This window comes from Mixophyes fleayi, chromosome 7, assembly GCF_038048845.1.
Source record: "Mixophyes fleayi isolate aMixFle1 chromosome 7, aMixFle1.hap1, whole genome shotgun sequence".
NCBI lineage: Eukaryota > Metazoa > Chordata > Amphibia > Anura > Limnodynastidae > Mixophyes > Mixophyes fleayi.
In genome coordinates this window covers 142,368,567-142,391,349 of record NC_134408.1, presented here as the reverse complement: position 1 = coordinate 142,391,349, position 22,783 = coordinate 142,368,567, and the positions used below count along the sequence as shown (strand labels likewise).

The window sequence follows — 22,783 nt, the reverse complement described above, 5'->3', positions numbered from 1 at the left end:
CTCAGTGGTCATATTGATAAGATATCACCTAGAAGAGACCGCCTAACGTATATTTCACATATGTATTGTACGTATCCAGCAATGTATTGTGTCTGTCTCAATACAGCAAGTTCCGCCTACGTAGAGCGTATCTACACGGTACACCCGTATTCAGCAAGAGACGTTTCTTCAGATCGCTTGTACTTGACCACGGAGGTGCGTATAACCGATTTACATGTGTTTTTGAAAACGCACAACACGCTCGTTTTGCATGCTTTAATAAATCAAACAATCTAGGTGCACTTGTACACAATGCAATAAAACACAGTATTTAAGAAGGCTACAAGACAAGAGAGGTCCGTGCCTACAGCACTATGCAGAAGGAATCAGTTCTACAGAACAAGAACTGATGCAAATAATTGCCTTCAGCAGAGCATACAGAGAGGTGATACTGTATACAGTGGGTCAGTATTGAGGAGTGACAGATCTTCATACAGCCATGATATCATTGTGTGGCCTCTGTCAGGCACATATCTCTGCAGTGTGTGTGTGTGTGTGTGCATGCAGTGTAACTTGAGTATACCTAGTACAACTTGTGTAGCAGTAGGATCTGTGCATAAATTATTCTGCATATTTCCCCGAGACTTCAGCAGGAGACAGATGGCATCACCGCTAGGAGGAGTGTCTTACTGCTGCTGAGGACTGGGCTGGGAAGCTGAGTGTTATCAGTGTTACACTGAGCTGTGTGCGATGTGCTCTCACACTACACATCTGCATCGCTCCGCATCCTTTGCTGAAAAGTGGATTATACTTCACTCCAGAAACGGATACTGCCAATCAACCAGGGTCAGGTCCCATTAACCCCTGCTGTCCCCCCTGCAGTTCTACATCTACTGGATTACCCAGTTATAAGTGCTACTCACTTTCCTTACTTTCAAGGGATGCTGTGTCTTCCAGCAATCATCCAGCAGAGTGCAATATAATGATATACTCCGTACTGTGCACTGTGCATCGTTCTGGTCCCCAAGGTGCATTCCCTTGTTAAAGGTAAGTGATTGCTCAATGTTGCAGTCTTCTTATCTTTGATTATTTGTACACTTCTAACTGCATTACTCTTTAGGAGGTGTAAGCAAGCGGCAGATGTCTTGCCCTGAGCCTCAGGCTGGTAGGGTATGATGAGACTTGTAGTTCCACAGCTGCAGCAGAGCGTCTGCTTGCCTATGCCTTGTGTTATGCTAAGTGACAAGCTGTGGGAGTATAATACTACAGGTCCTATAGGTGACAGCAACGGAGGAGTAATTGTCTTGTATTCCTCCACACCTGATTGGTTTATATGACTTACCCTTGTTATAATAACCACAGGTTACTAGGTGTTCAATTACCTGACAGTCACAGAATGCAGTGATAGCAGCTGTATAAATAGCAAGATCATCACTTGTCATTTTTAAAAAGTTATAGCGCTCAATTTGCAATTAGTTTAGCATGTTGTTAATATAAACTGATATATATAGTGAGATACTTGTTATGTCTAATAATGAGCTGTGATATGTCACACATTGAGGTCAATTCCCTTTTCTCAAGATTTCTAAATGAACAAAGTCTTATTTGCATGGTGTATCCATTCTTTACCAACACTGTATAGGCTATTTTTGGATTAATTTGTCAGTACAAATGATGAATGTATTATGTGGGTCACCGTGAGCTTGTGCTTGCAGGATTCAGGGGGTCTAATGGTCCAAAACATACCAGGGATCTCTGCTTCTAACCGATGGTACTCCCAGAAATGGGAGTCACATTAACATGCTGCTGAATAGTCTCTCTTTATATATATATATATATATATATATATATATATATATATATATATATATATACTACAAATTCGCTAATTACATGTCAACCAAACTTTTTCCATTCTGCAAAAGTCTGCAAATCTCAGAGTGACCCTCAAACAGGAATGAGCACAGGGGCTTCTGTGGGGCTAGAAGTAGTAGTCCAAAGGCTTCCGACAATATAATATCACAACCGGTCTATTCAATATTTCTAGCTGGAGGATTGCAAGCACTTGTACCCCCCTCTTACCCTATGCTGGTCTGTGAGTCCACCAGGATTAGGCAGGATTAGACCGTCTAGAATGGTTTCTGGATTGAAAATCACCATGGGTCAGGAAAATCAACAGATTCCGGGGTCACAGCTTCTTAGCATTTTACCGTAGAGACGAATGTGTTTTTAACACCTCTGAACATCACAGCTACTGTTCATTACGAACTTCAGGCATACAGGAGAATTTCAAGCAATTATATTTTTTTTTTAAAAAGCCCTACCCGCCTCTGCTCCAAAACTACTAATTGTTGGGGGGTCTTACTCCCTGGGTGAACATTGCTAGCAGAGTCCCAGCATGGGCACCAGGGGCGAGCCCACCCCAATTTATTTAGTTTAGGGTAAGGTTGAGGTCACTTTTTTTATTTTAAAATACTGCTATGTCTGAAGTTCTCCTTTAAAGGAACATTACACAAGACACTTATCATTTCTTATAATAACATTGCCACAGTGGACCTGTTTCATTGCAGTCTGTGTATGTTTCATTTCAACTCAGCAAACAATAACATGGCAGCTTCCAATGATGTCAATAGAATTATGCAACAAAATTGCCAAACGACTTATAATATGTTGCATTGAACATTTATGGTTCATAATTATACCTAGGTTCTGTCTAAGTCTCAACCCTTGGTGCTTTAGGTTTACAGAATACTTTGCATTGTGTTGGGTGATGTTAGGGTTAATTCTAGAACAAAGCCAGTCAGCCAGTGGCCTGCTGGGACTTGCAGTTCCACAAGAGCCACCCTCTGTGCTAGTGGCTGGAGAGGGGGGTGAAAGCTTTCGCTGCAGCCGACATTAACCAGATTTTGAAGATGGTAAATCATATAATAGGTTTTGTAATTTGATTTCCAATTGAACCAAAGAATTGATTCCAACACCATTGTATTTATATCCAGCCCAACATTCCGTCTAATTCAATACATTTCCAAATTACAGTATAAACTCAGTGAGATGAGCCATGGTTCTGCATTATCATACCTAGGTGAATGTGCCTGGGGTGAAGTTATAAATAGTGGTTTAATCTGGGGCACTAAATGACAAACCATAGATTGATGAGTTGGTGTCAATACACGAAGAATAATTTTTATATTGATAATTAGGACAAATCTCACATTGTGCATACTGAGATATGTGACAGGACTATGTACAAACGTCCAGTTTATAAGGTAATGAGATTTAAATATAGACAAACTTTACCTGCTCACTTTCACGTAAGTCCCACTTCAAAGAAACCCCTAATACTCATGACTGTACTTTGCCTGACTTCCATGGCTGGTACAGCTCTAGCACTTATGTTTTATGGCTACACAAGTGGGTATAGGTGAAGGTGGTAAGCAAAACATAACATTCAGGATATTGATGATAAAAAATTGGATTATTCAGTACAGTTATAACAATGTGGCTACATCTCATTTTGGATTCCTTCAAGCTCTGCCCTGGCACAAATCTTGGGTCTGAAAGAATACCTTGGAGTTCTCTAAACACTTATCTAGCCTCATAGTGTTCTAGGACAAAAAAAAAACATCTTATAAGGCAGGAAATAGGAAGGATGCTGAACCAAGCAGGTATCTCATAGGCAAACCGAGGGGGTTTATCCTGGTGCCTTGAAACCCCCCTCCAAGCCTGGGGCACTGTATAATTGAGGTGGCTGGACCCTGCCCCAGCTTCACATGGCTCTGCTTGAAAAGGGAGAGCTGCGTGCACCTAATATATTATAGGGATAGGAAGAGTTGGAGAGCAGCCAAGCACTGTCTAATATTATAGCCACGCCTCCATGCATGCTGGTCACGCCCACTGGTGGAGTGGTGTGGAAACCCCCCTCTACCCCCCTCTACAAATCCTGCTTTTGCCCCTGTATCTGTCAACATTGTCGATTGGAAAATCAGGACTAATTAGGTCACGTCCCCAATATGCCCAAACCACAACTTGATCCATCCAGACAAGCACAATTCAGGGCAAGTCAATGCCCCTTTCAGGTGTCGAAACTTGTGACTGAACAGTGAAAATCTGGAGTGTTGGCAGCCGTGGTGGACATGGGTAGAACACCAACCCATATAGCAACCCTTTATAGATGTGTTTTGCCACAGATAAGAAGCACATTTTGCACCAGTCTGTACTCAGTAGACAGTCTTACTCAAATGGGTAGGAGGTTGGATTTTAATCAGGGGCGGAACATTGCATCGCAGGTCCTCATAACATACCTCCCAACATGCAAGTCCCTTGCAGCGAGATAGGCAGGGGCAAACGCAGGATTTGTAGAGGGGGGTTTCCACACCATGCTGACAGTGGGCGTGACCAGCATGCATGGGGGCGTGGCTATAATTTTAGACACTGCTTGGCTGCTCTCCAACTCCTTCTATCCCCATAATATACATGGGCAATGCTGCGTGCACTATTGTTAGGTGTACGCAGCTCTCCCTTTTCAAGCAGAGCCGTGTGAAGCGTGGGCAGGGTTCAGCCACCTCAATTATACAGTACCCCAGGCTTGGAGGGGAGTTCACAGACACTAGGAAACCCCCCATCGGTTTGCCTATGATAGGGGACGTGGCCACATCACAATGGGGTGTGAGGCCTCAGGGGGCAAGGAGGGCTTCAGAGGGGGAATAAGACCCCGGCTCCCCTCACTTCTAGGCCCCATGGATGCATGGATCTAAGTATCACCACATGGAAACAACCTGACAGTGGGAGAATGTAGCGTTTTAGAAGGTCCCCCATCCTCAGGAAGAGACTTATACATCTATGAGCTGAGCCTTGGATCCCATGTATCATCTGAAATATAAGAATTATTGGGAATTGTCACCTACACCTACCCAACATTACGCTCTGCCGCAACCTTCTCTACCAATGCCTTCCTCCTCCATGGAGGCCAGCTTATATCAGATGTCACCTCATCGAGAGAAAGGGGAGAGACGCTTACAGTTCACACAGGGAGGGGGGGGTCATTTTTTAAACCCCTTTTAAAGTGGATTTAACTTTTAAAGTATCTGTTTTGTTGCTACGGGTTACAGTAACATCTTTGCACCTATGCACCAATTCTCAGGGCAGCACGGTGGTTAGCATTGCTGCCTCACAGCGCTGGGGTCTTGAGTTTAATTCCAACCGTGGCGCTCTCTGTCTGCAGTTTGTATGTTCTCCCGGTGTTTGCGAGGGTTTCCTCCGGGTGCTCCGCTTTACTCCCACACTCTATAGACACACTGCTCTAATGGGGCAGGGACAGATGTGAATGATACATATTCCCTGTACAGCGCTTCAGAATATGGTGGCGCTATATAAATAAACGCTAATCATCAATGACCCCCTCTGTGTCACCGCATTGCTCACTTTCTATCAATATACAAGGGGCTGTGTACAGCCAACATCTTCAGTAAGTCTCTTGTCAAGGAATGATGGATGAATCATGTCGGTATATTCAGCTTACCCGGTGTTGTAATCACTTGCAAAACAGGATATTTTCCACTTCTAACATGTTTCTTATTCGATTTTGCAAATCATCGGTGCATGCCTGACTGAGAGAGACTGCCGCTGTTATAGTATATATATATATTCATCTGACTATGGCATTGACTTGTACCTATGGAGACGGATCGCACACACAAACACAGCACGATTTTCACAGGCTATTACATGAGTAAGGACACGTATTAACCTCTTGGTCCAAGCTGACTAATGTTGTGTAACAGTATTGTCACCTCAAGGCCGCACATAATTCATACTCCTGCCTTCAGCTAGGGCATAAAGCATTGTTGTACTGCAAGTCCCAGCATGAAAATGGATTATTCATCCGTTCTCATTGAGGACAAAAAAAATACTTACCATCATGGGAGTGAAATGTTCTTGTGTTAACCTCAAATAAGGAGTCATAAGGACCCACTGTGTGATGTTAGAGGCTAGAGCAGTTTTATTGATATAATTGACAATGACTAGCACACAAATAGGAAAATATAATGTTACATGGGGCCAGTGTGTTATTACCGGCCCAATCGCAGCAATGAGTAAAGTCATTATCGCCGCTTATCACATTGATAAAAAAAGATTACTTATTGGTGACATTTATAAAAATAATATTGCACAAATAACTGAGCGCCTTTCTACAATGTCATTAATGAAAGGATTTAAAAGGACAGTTCCCCATAGTGATCCTTACCTTTAGTCTTCTATCCGTAAACCAGTACTCTACCCATATACATCATTTTTATCCTACACCAAGTACTATCATCTTATATACCGGACTGTTATTTGGAACAGTATCGAACGCTAGCAAAATTCAAATATATCACACCAACTGCAACTACAAAACGTTTAATATTTTTTGGGTGACCTCCCAGTTATATTAGATGGGTTTGTATTTTGGGTTCCCAAGCAAAGTGCTTATCTCTTTGAAATATACACATATATGGGCAGCATGGTGGCTTAGTGCACTTCTGCCTCACAGCACTGGGGTCATGAGTTCAATTCCCGACCATGGCCTTATCTGTGTGGAGCTTGTATGTTCTCCCCATGTTTGCATGGGTTTCCTCTGGGTGCTCTCACACTCCAAAAACATACTAGTAGGTTAATTGGCTGCTATCAAATTGACCCTAATCTCTCTCTCTCTGTGTGTGTGTTAGGGAATTTAGACTGTACGCTCCAAAGGGGCAGGGACTGATGTGAGTGAGTTCTCTGTACAGCGCTGCAGAATTTGTGGCGCTATATAATTAAATGGTGATGATGATGATGATATATATTTTAAGTCATTTTCCCCCCCACCACCCTCCCCTGTAAGTCATTTCCATCCACCAGAACCCATACCCCTTCCCTTAAATTAAATGATCTTCCACCAGTTTCACCATTCCTTATTATTCATTTCATACAACTCTCCCATGTAATTTAATTATTTCCGTCCCACTCCTCCCTATTAATTCATTTCTCCCCACCACAGACCTCTCCTGTAACTCTATAATTCATTCTACCTCCCCTACCCTGTAATTCATTCTTGCCTTTGACCCGCCACTTCTTACCTCATTACCTCATATACAAGCAACAGGATATTGAGGAGATGTCCCTCCTCTTCCTCACTATGCTGCTCCTCCAGGTCATTGATAGGTTGTGAACATGAGCAGCACAGTAATATCACTAGAGCACACTGCTCACAGCCAATAAGTGATGCAGAGCAGCAGTATGGCGTGTGTACTGTTATGTACTACCTATGTTTTGTATCTGGCAGCAGTACCTATAATCCACCAGAGGTACTACTGTTCTGCTTCTGAAATCTGCAACATGCCTGAAGGAGTTAATCTCCTTGTCTGATGCCTAATTAGAACTGCACCTGTCGCACTGTTTCAAATACCTGCCTCAAGCTGTGCTCTGTGCAGTTCATTCGTGTTCACCTGGCTGCTGCTTGTGTTCCCCCTGTTCCAGTTTGGTTCTGCTGATACTTGATCTCCCGTTGTGACCTTGGCCTGTTTAGCGTTTTACTCGTGACCCCAAACTCTGCCTGAATACTGGATACTGCTTGAACTCTCGTTGCCCTCGACCTCGGCCTGATTACCGGACTATGCTAGTTTGCTTGTGACCCTGTACTTTGCCTGGACTCTGTTTGCTTCCCTGGACAGACTCTTGCATCCTGGCATTGTGTAACTCACCATTCTTATCCCTGCATTTAAACTATATTTGCATTCACCGGAACCTGTGATTTCTGTGTACCTTCCTGCCACACCTGTTCATATTTGTGTTGGGACTTATACCTGTATATGAAAACCTGCATGTTCCTTGAATTGAATTTTTGCTCATTTATTTTGCCGGAATAAAGACATTTGTATTATACTTCCGTGGCGGCTTCCTGAGTTTACTAGGAACCATAACACATACCAGGAACATACCCGCCTCTACCCATTTGTATAAGAGGCAAAAAGCAGAGGGGGGAGGGAGGAGGATCAATTACAGGGACTGGTCATCAGGACCACATGTGCACAGCAAGGGCAAGATTTTTTTATGTTCAGACATTAATGGGCCTGCAATTTGGAGGTGACAGGTTGCTATTTCATGCTTTTCACTACCAAGATCCAGTTTGGAACTTATGTCGTCTTAACAACAGCTCATATTTGATAGGCATGAAATGAGTTTACTGAAACCATTCTGTCACAGTGTTTTCAGATTTTTTACAATTTAGTTCAGAATTGCATCTCTTAGAATCCCTGCAAATAAATCTTCCATGGCAAAAGTCAGTATCACAGGTCTATAATTTCATATTTATACATGTTAACATTTGAAATGCTCTATATGCCGCCTAAGCATATATAATCACCTCTAATACTTTCCTATTTAACTACATTAGTTCATTTTTTATTCCTAGATGTTGCCTTAATGTATGTGACATTTGAAATACTTGTAAGAATGTTCAATTTGGCTTATGCTCTTTTATTTAAAAGTACACATATTCAGTTTATAGGTCTATATCTCCCCAGTCTACAAGCCTACATTTTCCTAGCCTACAAGTCTACATCTTCCTAGTCTACAAGTCTACATTTCCCCAGTCTACAAGCCTACATCTCCCCAATCTATAAGATTAGATCTCCCCAGTCTACATCTCCCCAGTCTACATCTCCCTGGTGTACAAGCCTACATCTCCCCAGTCTACAAGTCTAGATCTCCCCAGTCTACACCTCCCCAATCTATATTTCCCCAGTCTACAAGTCTACATCTCCCCAGTCTACAAGCCTACATGTCCCCACTCTACAAGTCTACATCTCCCAAGTCTACATCTCCATGGTGTACAAGCCTACATCTCCCCAGTCTACAAGTCTAGATCTCCCCAGTCTACACCTCCCCAATCTACATTTCCCCAGTCTACAAGTCTACATCTCCCCAGTCTACATCTCCCCAGTCTACAAGCCTACATTTTCCTAGTCTACAAGTCTACATCTCCCCAGTCTACATCTCCTTAGTGTACAAGCATACATCTCCCCAGTCTACAAGTCTAGATCTCCCCAGTCTACACCTCCCCAATCTACATTTCCCCAGTCTACAAGTCTACATCTCCCCAGTCTACATCTCCTTAGTGTACAAGCATACATCTTCCCAGTCTACAAGTCGACATCTCCCCAGTCTACAAGCCTACATTCCCTAGTCTACAAGTCTACATCTCCCCAGTCTACAAGCCTACATTCCCTAGTCTACAAGTCTACATTTCCCCAGTCTACAAGCCTACATCTCCCCAGTCTACAAGCCTACATCTCCCCAGTCTACAAGTCTAGATCTCCCCAGTCTACACCTCCCCAATCTACATTTCCCCAGTCTACAAGTCTACATCTCCCCAGTCTACATCTCCCCAGTCTACAAGCCTACATTTTCCTAGTCTACAAGTCTACATCTCCCCAGTCTACATCTCCTTAGTGTACAAGCATACATCTCCCCAGTCTACAAGTCTAGATCTCCCCAGTCTACACCTCCCCAATCTACATTTCCCCAGTCTACAAGTCTACATCTCCCCAGTCTACATCTCCTTAGTGTACAAGCATACATCTTCCTAGTCTACAAGTCGACATCTCCCCAGTCTACAAGCCTACATTCCCTAGTCTACAAGTCTACATCTCCCCAGTCTACAAGCCTACATTCCCTAGTCTACAAGTCTACATTTCCCCAGTCTACAAGCCTACATCTCCCCAGTCTACAAGCCTACATCTCCCCAGTCTACAAGTCTACATCTCCCCAGTCTACATCTCCCCAATCTACATTTCACCAATCTACATTTCACCAATCTACAAGTCTACATCTCCTCAGTCTACAAGCCTACTTTTTCCTAGTCTACAAGTCTACATCTCCCCAGTCTACATCTCCTTAGTGTACAAGCATACATCTTCCCAGTTTACAAGCCTACATCTCCCCAGTCTACAAGTCTAAATCTCCCCAGTCTACAAGTCTACATCTCCCCAGTCTACAAGTCTACATCTCCCCAGTCTACAAGTCTAGATCTCCTCAGTCTACAAGTCTAGGGGGTAGATGTATCAAGCTGAGAGTTCTCCAGCGGGTTTGAAAAGTGGAGATGTTGCCTATAGCAACCAATCAGATTCTAGCTAGCATTTTGTAGAATGTACTAAATAAATGATATCTAGATTCTGATTGGTTTTTCAAACCCGCCGGAAAACTCTCAGCTTGATACATTTACCCCTAGATCTCCCCAGTCTACAAGTCTAGATCTCCCCAGTCTACATCTCCCCATTCTACATTTCACCAGTCTACAAGTCTACATCTCCCCAGTCTACAAGTCTAGATCTCCCCAGTCTACAAGTCTTCATCTACCCAGTCTACATTTCCCCATTCTACATTTCACCAGTCTACAAGTCTACATCTCCCCGAGCTACAAGTCTACATCACCCCAATCTACAAGCCTACATCTCCCCGCTCTACAAGTCTACATCTCCCCGAGCTACAAGTCTACATCACCCCAGTCTACAAGCCTACATCTCCCCGCTCTACAAGTCTACATCTCCCCGAGCTACAAGTCTACATCACCCTAGTCTACAAGCCTACATCTCCCCGCTCTACAAGCCTACATCTCCCCGCTCTACAAGCCTACATCTCCCCGCTCTACAAGTCTACATCTCCTCAGTCTACAAGTCTACATCCCCTCAGGCTACAAGTCTACATCTCCTCAGTCTACAAGTCTACATCCCCTCAGTCTACATCTCCCCATTCTACATCACCCCAGTCTACAAGCCTACATCTCCCCACTCTACAAGTCTACATCTCCCAGCTCTACAAGTGTACATCTCCCCAGTCTACATCTCCTTAGTTTATTAACTTCAATGCTACTATGAGTCGCTCAAACGTTGCCGTTTAACCCTAATTAATTTATAAAGCATGTTATTGTAATATAATATTGAATGCAATAACACATAATATTGAATACAATATTAACTGTTCAAAGTGCGGCAGCTGACGGTCCCTGAAGATTGAAAGGTCTTTCACTTAAACCAAAGGGTAACTATGTTGATTTCCCCCTCCAGCCAAACTTCAAGTTCAAAGTTTGCAACTCCCTGTTAAAAGTTCTTAAAAAAATTAATATTGTCTTTTCTGCCTGTTGGAGATCAAATGGTTACATTTTATAGTAATTGTTACTTTTATTTATTCAAACATATATTTTACACCCTGCAAAGTGAACGCTCCCCTGCCTCTGCATGGCTTCCTGCCTACCACACCACAACCCCCCTGCCTATTGGGGTAGGAGCACAGCTTTACAACCACTGCACTAAAGTAAAGTTATTCAAATTACCCGCTAGTCTGAGTAAATTTCTGAAGCCACTCCTTAAGCACTGAAACATTTTAACAATACCCATTATTAGTTTTGTATATGTTTTATACTTTACTAATAAATATAATGGGGTTACAGATCGCTGTGTGCTTTTGCAGACTCTTACTTCAGTCAGTCAGATGTAGGTCAAGCCGTACAGAGCCCCTTTTGCAGCGTATATTCCTAGCATGCGAAAGTTCGAGATTGCCAACTTGTTTCATTACAGTGGCACCAGAATTCTCATTTCCAGCTCTCCTTACTCTTCAAAGCTTCGGATGCATAAACCATGCTGTATGTGATTAAAGGCTGTAACGAGTTATAAATAAGCCTGAGGTCTTATCTGTTCTGAAATTGTGGCAGCATTTCTATATCACTTGTAATGACAAACAGCAACTTATAGTCAATACTAGGAATCATTTACAACTGGACGATGCAGGGCAAATCCTCTGATTTAGTAAAGGTTATCTTGTGCCAATTGAACTCCTCTTTTAGCATGCCCTAATGGGCAGAATATTTGCCCGTTTGCTCAAATGACTTTGCACACTGGCTAATGTGAACGAAGAGACTTTTTCTTGTGGAAAATGCTGCTACTATGTAAATAAAGGATAGTAAAGTAAAGGAGGCATTGGACCTGTTTGATTTCAGATGATAAAATTGTGCAGTTTGTTATATCATATACCCTGGTATATCATCATCTATTTATTTATATAGTGCCACTATTTCCGCAGCGGTGTACAGAGAACTCATTCACATCAGTCCCTGCCCCATTGGAGCTTACAATCTAAATCCCCTAACATACACATACACACAGACAGACCAAGAGAGACTAAGGGCAATTTAGTAGCAGCCAATTAACCTATTGGTATGTTTTTTGAAGTGTGAGAGGAATCCAGAGCACCCGGAGGAAACCCACGCAAACACGGGGAGAACATACAAACTCCACACAGATAAGGCCATGGTCGGGAATCGAACTCATGACCCCAGTGCTGTGAGGCAGAAGTGCTAACCACTAAGCCACCATGCTACCGATATATTAACATCTCACTGTGGGTTGGGTTCACTTTCTGCACCTAGTTAGAGTAAACAGAGTTTACTGAAGCAGTGGCGGATAATAATGACACTGGATGCAGTGGCGGATCCAGGGGGGGGGGCGATCGCCCCCCCTAGCAGGGGCTTGCTGCTCTGAATCAGAGCAGTTGGGCAGGACTCTCTCCCTAACTCTCTCTGATGAACGGATCTGCACATAGTGTGCAGCCGCCAGCAGCCTTAGGTGTCAAAAAGGGGGCGGGGCTAAATCGCCCCCGGTACAATTAACTTCTGGATCCGCCCCTGACTGGATGGGATGGATGCAGGGGTCCCACAACTGTACATTGCTAATTCTAGCTAGTAGATATCACATAATCAGCTTGCATGCTCCAACATGTTTTGACAATCATTGTCTTTATCAAAGTGCAGTGATTGCATGTTGGAGCAGGCAAGCTGATTATAATTTTATTGCTCAATATAGTCTGCATCTCTTCCGCTGAATGAGGATTTCTTTAGCATAACAAGTTTTTTAAAAAAACCCTCTTTTTTCGGAAATTGTTAGATTGCGATAGGGAGCAGTCACCATACTACTGAATGGTGACTGCTCCCAAAAACGAAACAAAATACAAAGCAACAGATATCCACGATATCTGCTGCGATGCAACATTCATAAATATGCGGGACACCCCAACTTGCGTTGGAATTACGGTAAGGGTCCGTAACTTCCATAACACTACTTCTTATATAGGCCCCCAAGTGAGTAGCCCAACACTAGGGGGCGATAAGATGAAAAGAAGGTGTGGGATTTAAAGCATCAAAGAATGATATGTGGGATTCTGTTGCATATGTCTATATGTTCAAACAATACTGCACTATTGTAATTTCTCTTTTTTTTCATACATATGATATATGAGAAGAGTATCGCTAAGAATCAAGGACTTTGAGAACATCATCTCAAACAAAATAAGTATATTTCTCTATAATTCTGTAAAGAGATTATAACAGCCTGAAGGGTTTCATACTTTCAGTAATTGTTGCTATTTGTGTTTTTTTTTGGGATTAGTTTATATTCCTACTGTGACCTATCAGACAGCAGTTAGAATTGGAGCGCTGTTGGATTTTATAATATTTCTATAAGAAACAAAGAACATGTGTATGCAAGTAGGAGAGACTATAAAAATGCATTGTATGTACAGAATGCATTAAGAACATCCTAATTTATTTATATAATGTTAAAAAAGAAGCATATTTTTTGTAAAGCACATATTTGTACTAATGATTATAGTATTTTGTGTTGTTCGTTTATTTGCTAAAATATTTTTTTTTAAATGCGTTCTGATGTGATATTATATTGCACAGATGCATGTGCGTGTCCTACAGGTTCAAATAGAAACTGGGGATTATATTTACTAAACTGCGGGTTTGAAATGTGGAGATGTTGCCTATAGCAACCAATCAGATTCTAGTTATTATTTATTTAGTGCATTCTACAAAATGACAGCTAGAATCTGATTGGTTGCTATAGGCAACATTTCCACATTTCAAACCCACAGTTTGGTAAATATACCCCTGGATGTGTTTTGACCAGTTTGACCCTAATAAATCTATGTAGACCAGGATAAGGAGGGATTTGAGACTTTTAATCGATGACCAAAGAACCTAAGTGTCAGAAAAAACACACAGTTTAAATAGAAGAAATGTAGGTAGTGTAGATTAAATAAATGTGTCACTTCCCTTTGAAGTGATAGCTCCTTGAAAATATTTTCTGTTAAGTGTTTTTTATCGAGATTAGTATGCTTTTCCTTGGCAGTTCTCACTTCATGGGGTGATATTCTTAGTATAACTGTAAATAGGGCTTCCATGGTTTATTTAGTTTCGATTTGACAGCTCCCATCAAAACATATACACACATGCATAAATATTTGCTAATGTGTACTGCATACACATTAATTCAAAAAAAGCAATGTTGTTTCTAGATAAGCAACCTTGTATATAGCTGTAGAAAGACCACAGAATACCACTGTATTTGTATGTATCAGTTTGTAATAATAGGGACAGGTTGAGTGTCAGTAACTGGCATTAATGTAACAAGGGTACAATCAATATTATGCTGTTTTGATGAAGAATGGGACAACATTGTATCCTGTGTATCATCTACTTTATGTTCTACAAAGGAGCATATTTTAGACAGTGTGGGATTATTCACACCTTGCCAGGTGATAATATTGAATTCCTAGGGTGATACTATGTAAAGCATCTGACATTATTTTTGAGGCACGGAATCTAATTACCGCGCACAGAAGCAAGATGTGAAAATTAATTTAAGATCTGTCGGGGCCAGAAAGTGAGAATTCCGAAGGTGAGTAAAAGATCTGCTCTTTTGTTTTGCATTAGCGAGCAGACATTGAAGACTTGATTTACAACAACTTTAATGAAATTCAAACTGCATATAAATCTACAGCTGAAATGTACATATACAACGTTCTGTTACATTCAACAAAGATTTCTACCCATGAATTGAGTCCCATCACCCTCGCATGACACTATCTGTTTTTTAATGGCCATTTAAGTGCATCCCGATAGCATGTTTGACTATTGCTTACAGTTTAGGAAATAATCTCCCTCAACTGATTTCAATCATGTCAAAAGAGAGAGGTTATTCAAATAGGAGGAATTTATAGACCACAAGGGCAACGCACTAGATAGATTATTAGTAGAGGAAATAACTGAGCTTTAGTCAATAAACGGGGAGGTGATCATTATGGGAGATGTTAATATGCCTGATGTGGACTGGAATCTACCAATTGCTAATTCAGCCAGTAGAGACACACTGGATTGCTTTCATGGGACATTTCTCAAACAAGTTAGTTAATTAGGCAACAAATATACAATGAAGTGAACCTAGATTTAGTTCTTGGAAATGGATATATAGTATGAAATGTGTTTTAGGCGTTTTAAGAGATTAGTGGCCCTGTGTGCAAGATTAGTGCTTGTGCCTCCACCCCTCAGACCCAGAGACCTGATAGGAGCGGGAGGGAAATAAAAATGTAGTTCCAAGGTAAGTAGAGTCTAGTACAGTGGGCAACCAGCAAATGGGATTTATTATACACTTGGCCACCAGCGAGTGAGCTCTATTGTGCACTAGGCCACCAGGAAGTGAGCACTATTGTGCACTAGGCCACCAGGGAGTGAGAACTATTGTGTACTAGGCCACCAGGGAGTGAGCAATGTTGTGCACTAGGCCACCAGGGAGTGAGCACTGTTGTGCACTAGGCCACCAGGAAGTGAGCACTATTGTGCACTAGGCCACCAGGGAGTGAGAACTATTGTGCACTAGGCCACCAGGGAGTGAGCACTGTTGTGCACTAGGCCACCAGGGAGTGAGCACTGTTTTGCACTAGGACACCAGGGAGTGAGTACTATTGAGCACTAAGTCACCAAGGAGCGAGCACTATTGTGCACTAGGCCACCAGGGATTGAACACTATTGTGCACTAGGCCACCAGGGAGTGAGAACTATTGCGCACTAGGCCACCAGGGAGTGAACACTATAGTGCACCAGGCCACCAGGGAGTGAACACTATAGTGCACTAGGCCACTAGGAAAGGGTTCTGTTACGCACTAGGCCACCAGGAAAGTATTCTGTTATGCACTAGGCCACCAGTGAATGGGCTTTATAGTGGAGGGACCATTAGGAAATGGGTTCTGTATTGTATACTAGACCACCAGGAAATCTGATTTGCATTGTATTAAGGGCCACCATGGGATGGACAATCTGTTGACTAATAGTCATCCTACAGGAGGCTTTGTATTGTTTTATGTATGTTATACTAGCCACATGATAATGGGTTACATATTGTGCATTACTCACCAGAACGTCTGTGTCGTAGGACACAGGAATGGCCTCTGAGGTCACTGTTTTGGTATATTGTGTATAATCACTGTCCTGATATAATGTGCTTGCTCACTGCTGGGCTTCCTTTGAGGGGGCATCAATGGGCAATGTGTAAGTATGAATGGTCCGAATGGTAAATGAGGGGTAGGGGCAATTACACATTTTACAAACGTCGCCATTGGTGCCAGAACTACCCAATAATTAGTCCTTGGATTATCCAACTAATCTGCCTAGTTTATCTTTCATCATCCCTTATTCCTTTATTCATTTCCCCTCTGCAATATCTCCTATACTATGGTCTATTCCGCCTTGTTCTGTCAGATTATTGTCTTAGATTAAACCTTTCCCATGGAAGCACACCCCTTTATGGAAGCTTATAACATTCCTAAACTACTTTGTTATCTAGTCCATTAGTACCACACCTATTCTCTCTCCCTCGCGCCACATAATGAACACTATGGGCTAGATTTACTAAGCTGCGGGTTTGAAAAAGTGGGGATGTTGCCTATAACAACCAATCAGATTCTAGCTGTCATTTTGTAGAAGGTACTAAATAAATGAAAGCCTGAATCTGATTGGTTGCCATAGGCAACATCCCCACTTTTTCAAACCCGCAGCTTGGTAAATCTAGCCCTCAGTCTCACTGTGATGTTCCCCAACAAATTAATATGTAACACACTTTCAGCTTTTCAGTGATGTAATAAGAGGTCCCCTTTTTTGTAAACATTAATAAATAGCCCACTGAGAGTAGTTCTTGCAGTCAGAGTTTTTAACCAATCGCTGCTGACAGGTGTAATTGTGGGAGATTAGAGAATGGCAAATGTAGTTTCACTACACAGAAAAGGCAATTAGGAATAATATAATAACTGGTAAAATACAAGAATCTCCCATTAATAGTAGAGAAGTGAATGAAATAATAACAAAACAAATATTGATAATTTAGAACAGTGATGGGCAATATGTGGATTTTAGCAAAACATTATATGCCACAATAAATTCAGACTGAAAATCCTTGAACTTGACTCATATACAGTACAAGTTAACCCGTGCATGATACTCATGCATTCTAGTCAAATCAAGCTACTTAAGGTGTTAAAAAGGTTCTTGTCATGCATTTGGGCCATAGCCCAGGCCTCAACCACCAACCACTCCCCACTGTCACCCCCGGCAACCACCAACCACTCCCAACTGTCACTTCTCCTTCAAGAAATATATATATATTTTTTTTAAATCTTTATAAACACTTTTAACAATAAACAAATTAAATTAACAAATTAAAAACATCTTAGTATACCAAATTTCAGCCCTTTCTGAATTTTTTTCCCCACACACACACTAAGAATTTAGTAGGTCAGTGTATAACTCCGCCCAGCAGGTGGCGCTGCAGCTTGGTTTTATTTTTTCCACACACACACAGACAGACTAACACACGCCACTAGACATTTATATTATAGATACTGGATAAAGGTTTAACTAGTGCACACTACATAGAGATTTGTAGCCAATGGTGGAAGCTACGATCAAGGACTAGTAACCAATGGAATATCTCAGGCATCAGTCCTAGATTTTGTTTTATTTAATGTATAAATGTATTTATTAGTGATAATACTTGTGGTCTACAAGCATGGATTTTTGAAGATGATACAAAGCTTTGTAATTGGGTAGATATACCAGAAGGATTAAATCCATAGGTATTGAAAGAGTACAGAGGAATAGGCTAAAGTGTGCAGTCGTACATTAAATACATTAAAATGTGAAATAAAGTTGGTGTCACAAAATCTGAAAGCATAATACTGAATGAATGGTAATGTTATGTCACCAACAACAGAGGGAAGAGACCTTGAAGTTATTATTTTCAAATGATATGAAAGTCAGCATGCATTGTAGTCAATCAGTGGGAACAAGCCGTAGAATACCTGACTGTGTAATAAGTGGTATTAGTAGCAGAAGTGGAAGGTAATATTACCATTGTATACATTTCTGGTAAGACTTGTCCTCTACCATTGTGTACAGATCTGGGATCTCTAAATATTATATTAACAAAATAAAAGAAACTCAGAGAAATAATGCATGAGCTGTATACCAAAAGGTATTATTATTATTATTATTATTATTATTATTATTATCTTTAATTTATAAGGCGGTAGGTGGTAGAGCTACAACAAAATAATATAAGTACAAAAGTGACAAAATTAGATATATGCAAACAACAAATTTGGATAATTGCAAATTACATTAGTAGGAAAACACTAGGGGGTAAATTTATTAAGCTGTGGGTTTGAAAAAGTGGAGATGTTACCTATAGCAACCAATCAGATTCTAGCTATCATTTATTTAGTACATTCTACAAAATGATAGCTAGAATCTGATTGGTTGCTATAGACAACATTTCCATTGTTTCAAACTGGCAGCTTGATACATTTACCCCTAGGAGAGAGGGTCCTGCTCGTGAGAGCTTACACTCTAGAGGGGAAAGGCAGACACAGAGAGGGTGAAATGAATCGGGGTAGACTTACAGAGCTGAACCTGTCCAGCGCAGAGGAGAGAAAGGACAGAGGTGAGATGATAAAAACATTAAAATATAGCAAATGTATTTGTAGCATTCAGGAAGGCTGTGCTTTTTTTTAACATAAGAGGATTTCTAGAATACCAGGACATACTTTCATATTGGAGGGAGGAAGACTAATAGGTGATATAAAGAAGAACTGGTTTATAGAAAGGGAGAATACAGAATTGTTTCCCAGCAGTGGAGATTGGGACTTATACAGTAAAAGAATACAAAGGACAAACAAAGGACTATTGTGAAGACAAGAAAAAGACACACAAAATACCAAACGTAAAAAACAAAATCGACCCACCAAAAACACACAAAAATTGTTACTCTACCTATTTGTTTTCCCTTCTGGGAGATCTCAGAGAGGAAGTGAATAGCAGATGAGGAGGGGATGGTGTGTTGTGAATAGCATCGTTATTTCCCCGTCTCTGGGTTGTGGGCCCAAAATTCCGAGATTCTTGGAGAATTGCAGGAGAGGGGCTACTGCAAGATGCGGGAGAGTGGTCTCAGGAGAGAGGACAAGTATGTTATATTTTAGTTCTACTTTGGACCATTGCAAGTAGATTTAATGACACTGCACGCTGCAATGAAAGGGATTCCCTCTGGATAAAGTGGACCTAGCTTATAAAACATCTTCCACAGACCCTCAATTCAAATTGATTTACGTTGCAGGACCGGTTGTAGTGATCCAGCACTGGGTCATGTCTCTTACACTTCATACTATCTCCAACTTCTGGAGCACCGTGACATCTAGCACCATCGTCTATGTGGTGATCTTCTCCTTCCTTACTGTAGTTGGCTGGGGAAACTTCTGTGTCTGGGAAAACCAATAGGAAACTAGTAAGGCGGGAATCCTGCTAAATGGATCATACTGATAGCTGTCACGTCACGGCAGTGTTAGGTAGAGAACCATAGTTGGGAGAAAAATCAAGATGGCCGTTCAGGATCACCGTTGTGCCTTTTGCATTTGCTAATAAAGCTTTTGGTGATTTTTTTTTTATTGAATACCATTTGGAAGCTCGTTTGTGACAGTGAAGCATCCAAATACTGATTTACAAATGATATATTAACGGTATTTCATCACTTAGGCCACCATCACCCAAGGCCTGAACCTGTGTGGGCCTTCTAAATTCCAGCACTCCCTCTAGCACAAAAGAAAAGGTTCCACCATTGGGACCCCTTAACAATCCTTAGCGAACAGCACCATGAATTTTGAATTATCCATTGCAAATTTGAGTTCATATACCTAATCAATAATGAGACCTGGAATAGATCCTGCCAAGATTTGGATTGTCTCTCCAATATGCTATCAGGGGGAACAGTGGACCATTGGATGGGATCCACTTTAAAGTACACCTGTCACCTAGTTAGGTAGCGATTTTACTGGCTGAACCCATCATTAAAAAACATCCCATCAACTCATTAAAAATTGTGTAGGAGAAAAGTGCTCTTTAAATGACACAGTTTGTAAAATGACTTGAGATAAAAAAAAAAAGGCTCAATTTCATTTTTAAGTAAGGGAGTAGGAGGAGAGGTAAGCAGTTTGTTCTTGTAGCAGAACTCATCACTTGACAAACGGGGTCTATCAGGTCAGGCCCCCAGGAACCATTGTCTGCCTTAATCAACGTTCCGTTCTGAAACCACTGTTACTTCAGGGGGTGAGCTTAAGATGGAACATGAAATTGTCAGTAGCTGTGGTTAACAGTATTCAAGGCCTTTATAAAAATCAATAAAACATTGCAGTACTTAAGGAATTTAAGCTGTTACCTAGAACTAATTGTAGTAACGTTGTGCTGTGCCAAATAGAAAATCGTGTGGATGGGCCATCAATTTCTAAAATAGGTTGCATTTTATAGCGTTCTTATATAGACATATTTTTTACTAAAGGGATAACATTTTACCTTTCTGGTAATGGGAAACTTCTTGTCGACCTGACTATGTAAATGTAAAGGTTGGTGAGGGGGTTATCTAATTTATAAATGCAGGAAAAGGCAGAGGTGTGGTGGAACTAAGCTGAGCATCACCTGCACTTACTCCTGCGAGTTTACAACTGTACCTGGGTTACTGTGAAAATTGCGTCTTCTGCTGAGTCAGCACATCCAGATGATCGTGGCGGTGGGATGGAAGTTGTTGTATCAGGGTTGGGGGGATTACTCATTTTTTTCAAACTTCACCTTTGGTGCCAAAACAGCTTGTTTGTTTCCACTGAGCCAGCTTCTCAGTGCCTTAGATGGTGGCTCAGTGGTTAGGACTTCTGCCTCACAGCACTGGGGTCACGAGTTCGATTCCCAAGCTTGACAAGACTGTGTGGAGTTTGTATGTTCTCCCTGTGTTTGTGTGAGTTTCCTCCCAAAAACATACTAGTAGGTTAATTGTCTGCTATCAAATTGACCCTAGTCTGTATGTGTGTTAGGGAATTTAGACTGTAAGCTCCAATGGGGCAGGGACTGATGTGAGTGTGTTCTCTGTACAGCGCTGCGGAATCAGTGGCGCTATATAAATAAATGAGGATGATAATATCTGCTAAGGTAGTAAATGTCACATCAGTTTATATTTTCATTCTTGCATGCTATGTTCTCTCCCTCTCTTTGGTTTTGACAAGACAGGGGTCCAGTCTATGTACATACTTAAATACCGCAACAATTCATGAATAATTTGACCTTCTGTACAGTAAATATATGTTCTACATAATTATTTTGATAAGCGTTGGTAATTCACAATGCTAATTAAGCATTCTGAGTAGACACTAGGAGAGAGGACAGATCAGCGTTTTGGGCGAGACAGATCATTCACACTGGAACATTATAGATTATAAATCTTGTAAGATCTCGCCACAGGTAGAATACTAAATATTTTGGATTTCGAGTAATAGCTGTTTAGAGATTTACTGAGTGAAAAAAATAAAATGTTACTCTTTTTCGTGTTTGTTGGTTCACAAGGGTGAAATCCTTCAAACAAGTGTCTGCGGAATTACCAGACTTCTTTCGATACTAGATTATTGCTAAAATACTTGAAAAATATGGGGAAAGGACACTCATTAGTACAACAAAATCTGCTTTAAGCCTTTAAATCCTTTTAAAACTTGAATCCATGTCTGGCTTCTCTCCCGGAGTGTCCGGAAGATTTCAGGATCCCGCTTCAATTTCCTTTGAGGTGGGCGTATTGGGACCTTGACAGGGAAAGGCTGGCAACTTTTAGCCCCGGGGGGGGGGGGGGGTGGGGCAAAGCTCGACTCAGCAGCCTATTAGGAACAGTTTAAAGGGAAAAAAATGCAGGTGGCCCAGTGACTCAGTCCAAGGAAGCCCACTATGGGACCGGCCCGGGGGGACAGATCTCCCCCTGCCCCCTAGCCCCACCTGCCCACGGACCTTGATGACACATCATTTTGGCCCCGGCCTCCGCTGTGCGATGACATGAATCATGTAGAGGACACATTTCAAAGAGTTTATAGGGAGCCAAAATATAGACGAATACGTGGATACCAGATATGAGAATGAAAAATGTGCAAGAAATAATACAAAATAAACAAAATTTTATAATCTTTGACCTTATATTTCCCCATGTATACATCGATCCTCCACTAAACCAGGTATGCTTCCCTACATTATCAAGTGTATTGTATGAATGTCACTAATTAGTGATAATTACTTACCATTTCTCTTTATGTTCTATTTTTCTTCCAATAAAAAGCTTTTCATGATGCCTATCATACACCATTAACTGTCTTTCAGCAATAAGATACATATGATGTGAGGAGGAATGAGGTATATTCAGGAATCAGTCAAAATTAATTGTTAGACTTATTTGGATTTATACAGGTGGATTAAAAACATCAGAGGGTAAATGTATCAAGCTGCGAGAGTCCGGCAGGTTTGAGAAGTGGAGATGTTGCCTATAGCAACCAATCAGATTCTAGCTGTGGAATGTACTAAATAAATGATAACAAGAATCTGATTGGCTGC

General features: G+C 41.3%; 1 protein-coding gene across 2 annotated transcripts in view; it reads left to right on the top strand.

The window, feature by feature from the left end:
- Window positions 1–698: 698 nt before the first annotated feature.
- The window catches only part of THSD7B (thrombospondin type 1 domain containing 7B), a 303,781-nt gene continuing 281,696 nt past the window's right edge, over window positions 699–22,783 (top strand). Inside the window, exon 1 of one of the 2 annotated variants that reach the window (XM_075180948.1) lies at window positions 699–1,026. The gene's annotated coding sequence lies outside the window, so the exon portion shown is untranslated. Of the gene's footprint in view, window positions 1,031–22,783 lie in introns of both variants that reach the window. The other variant, XM_075180947.1, reaches the window with a different exon arrangement.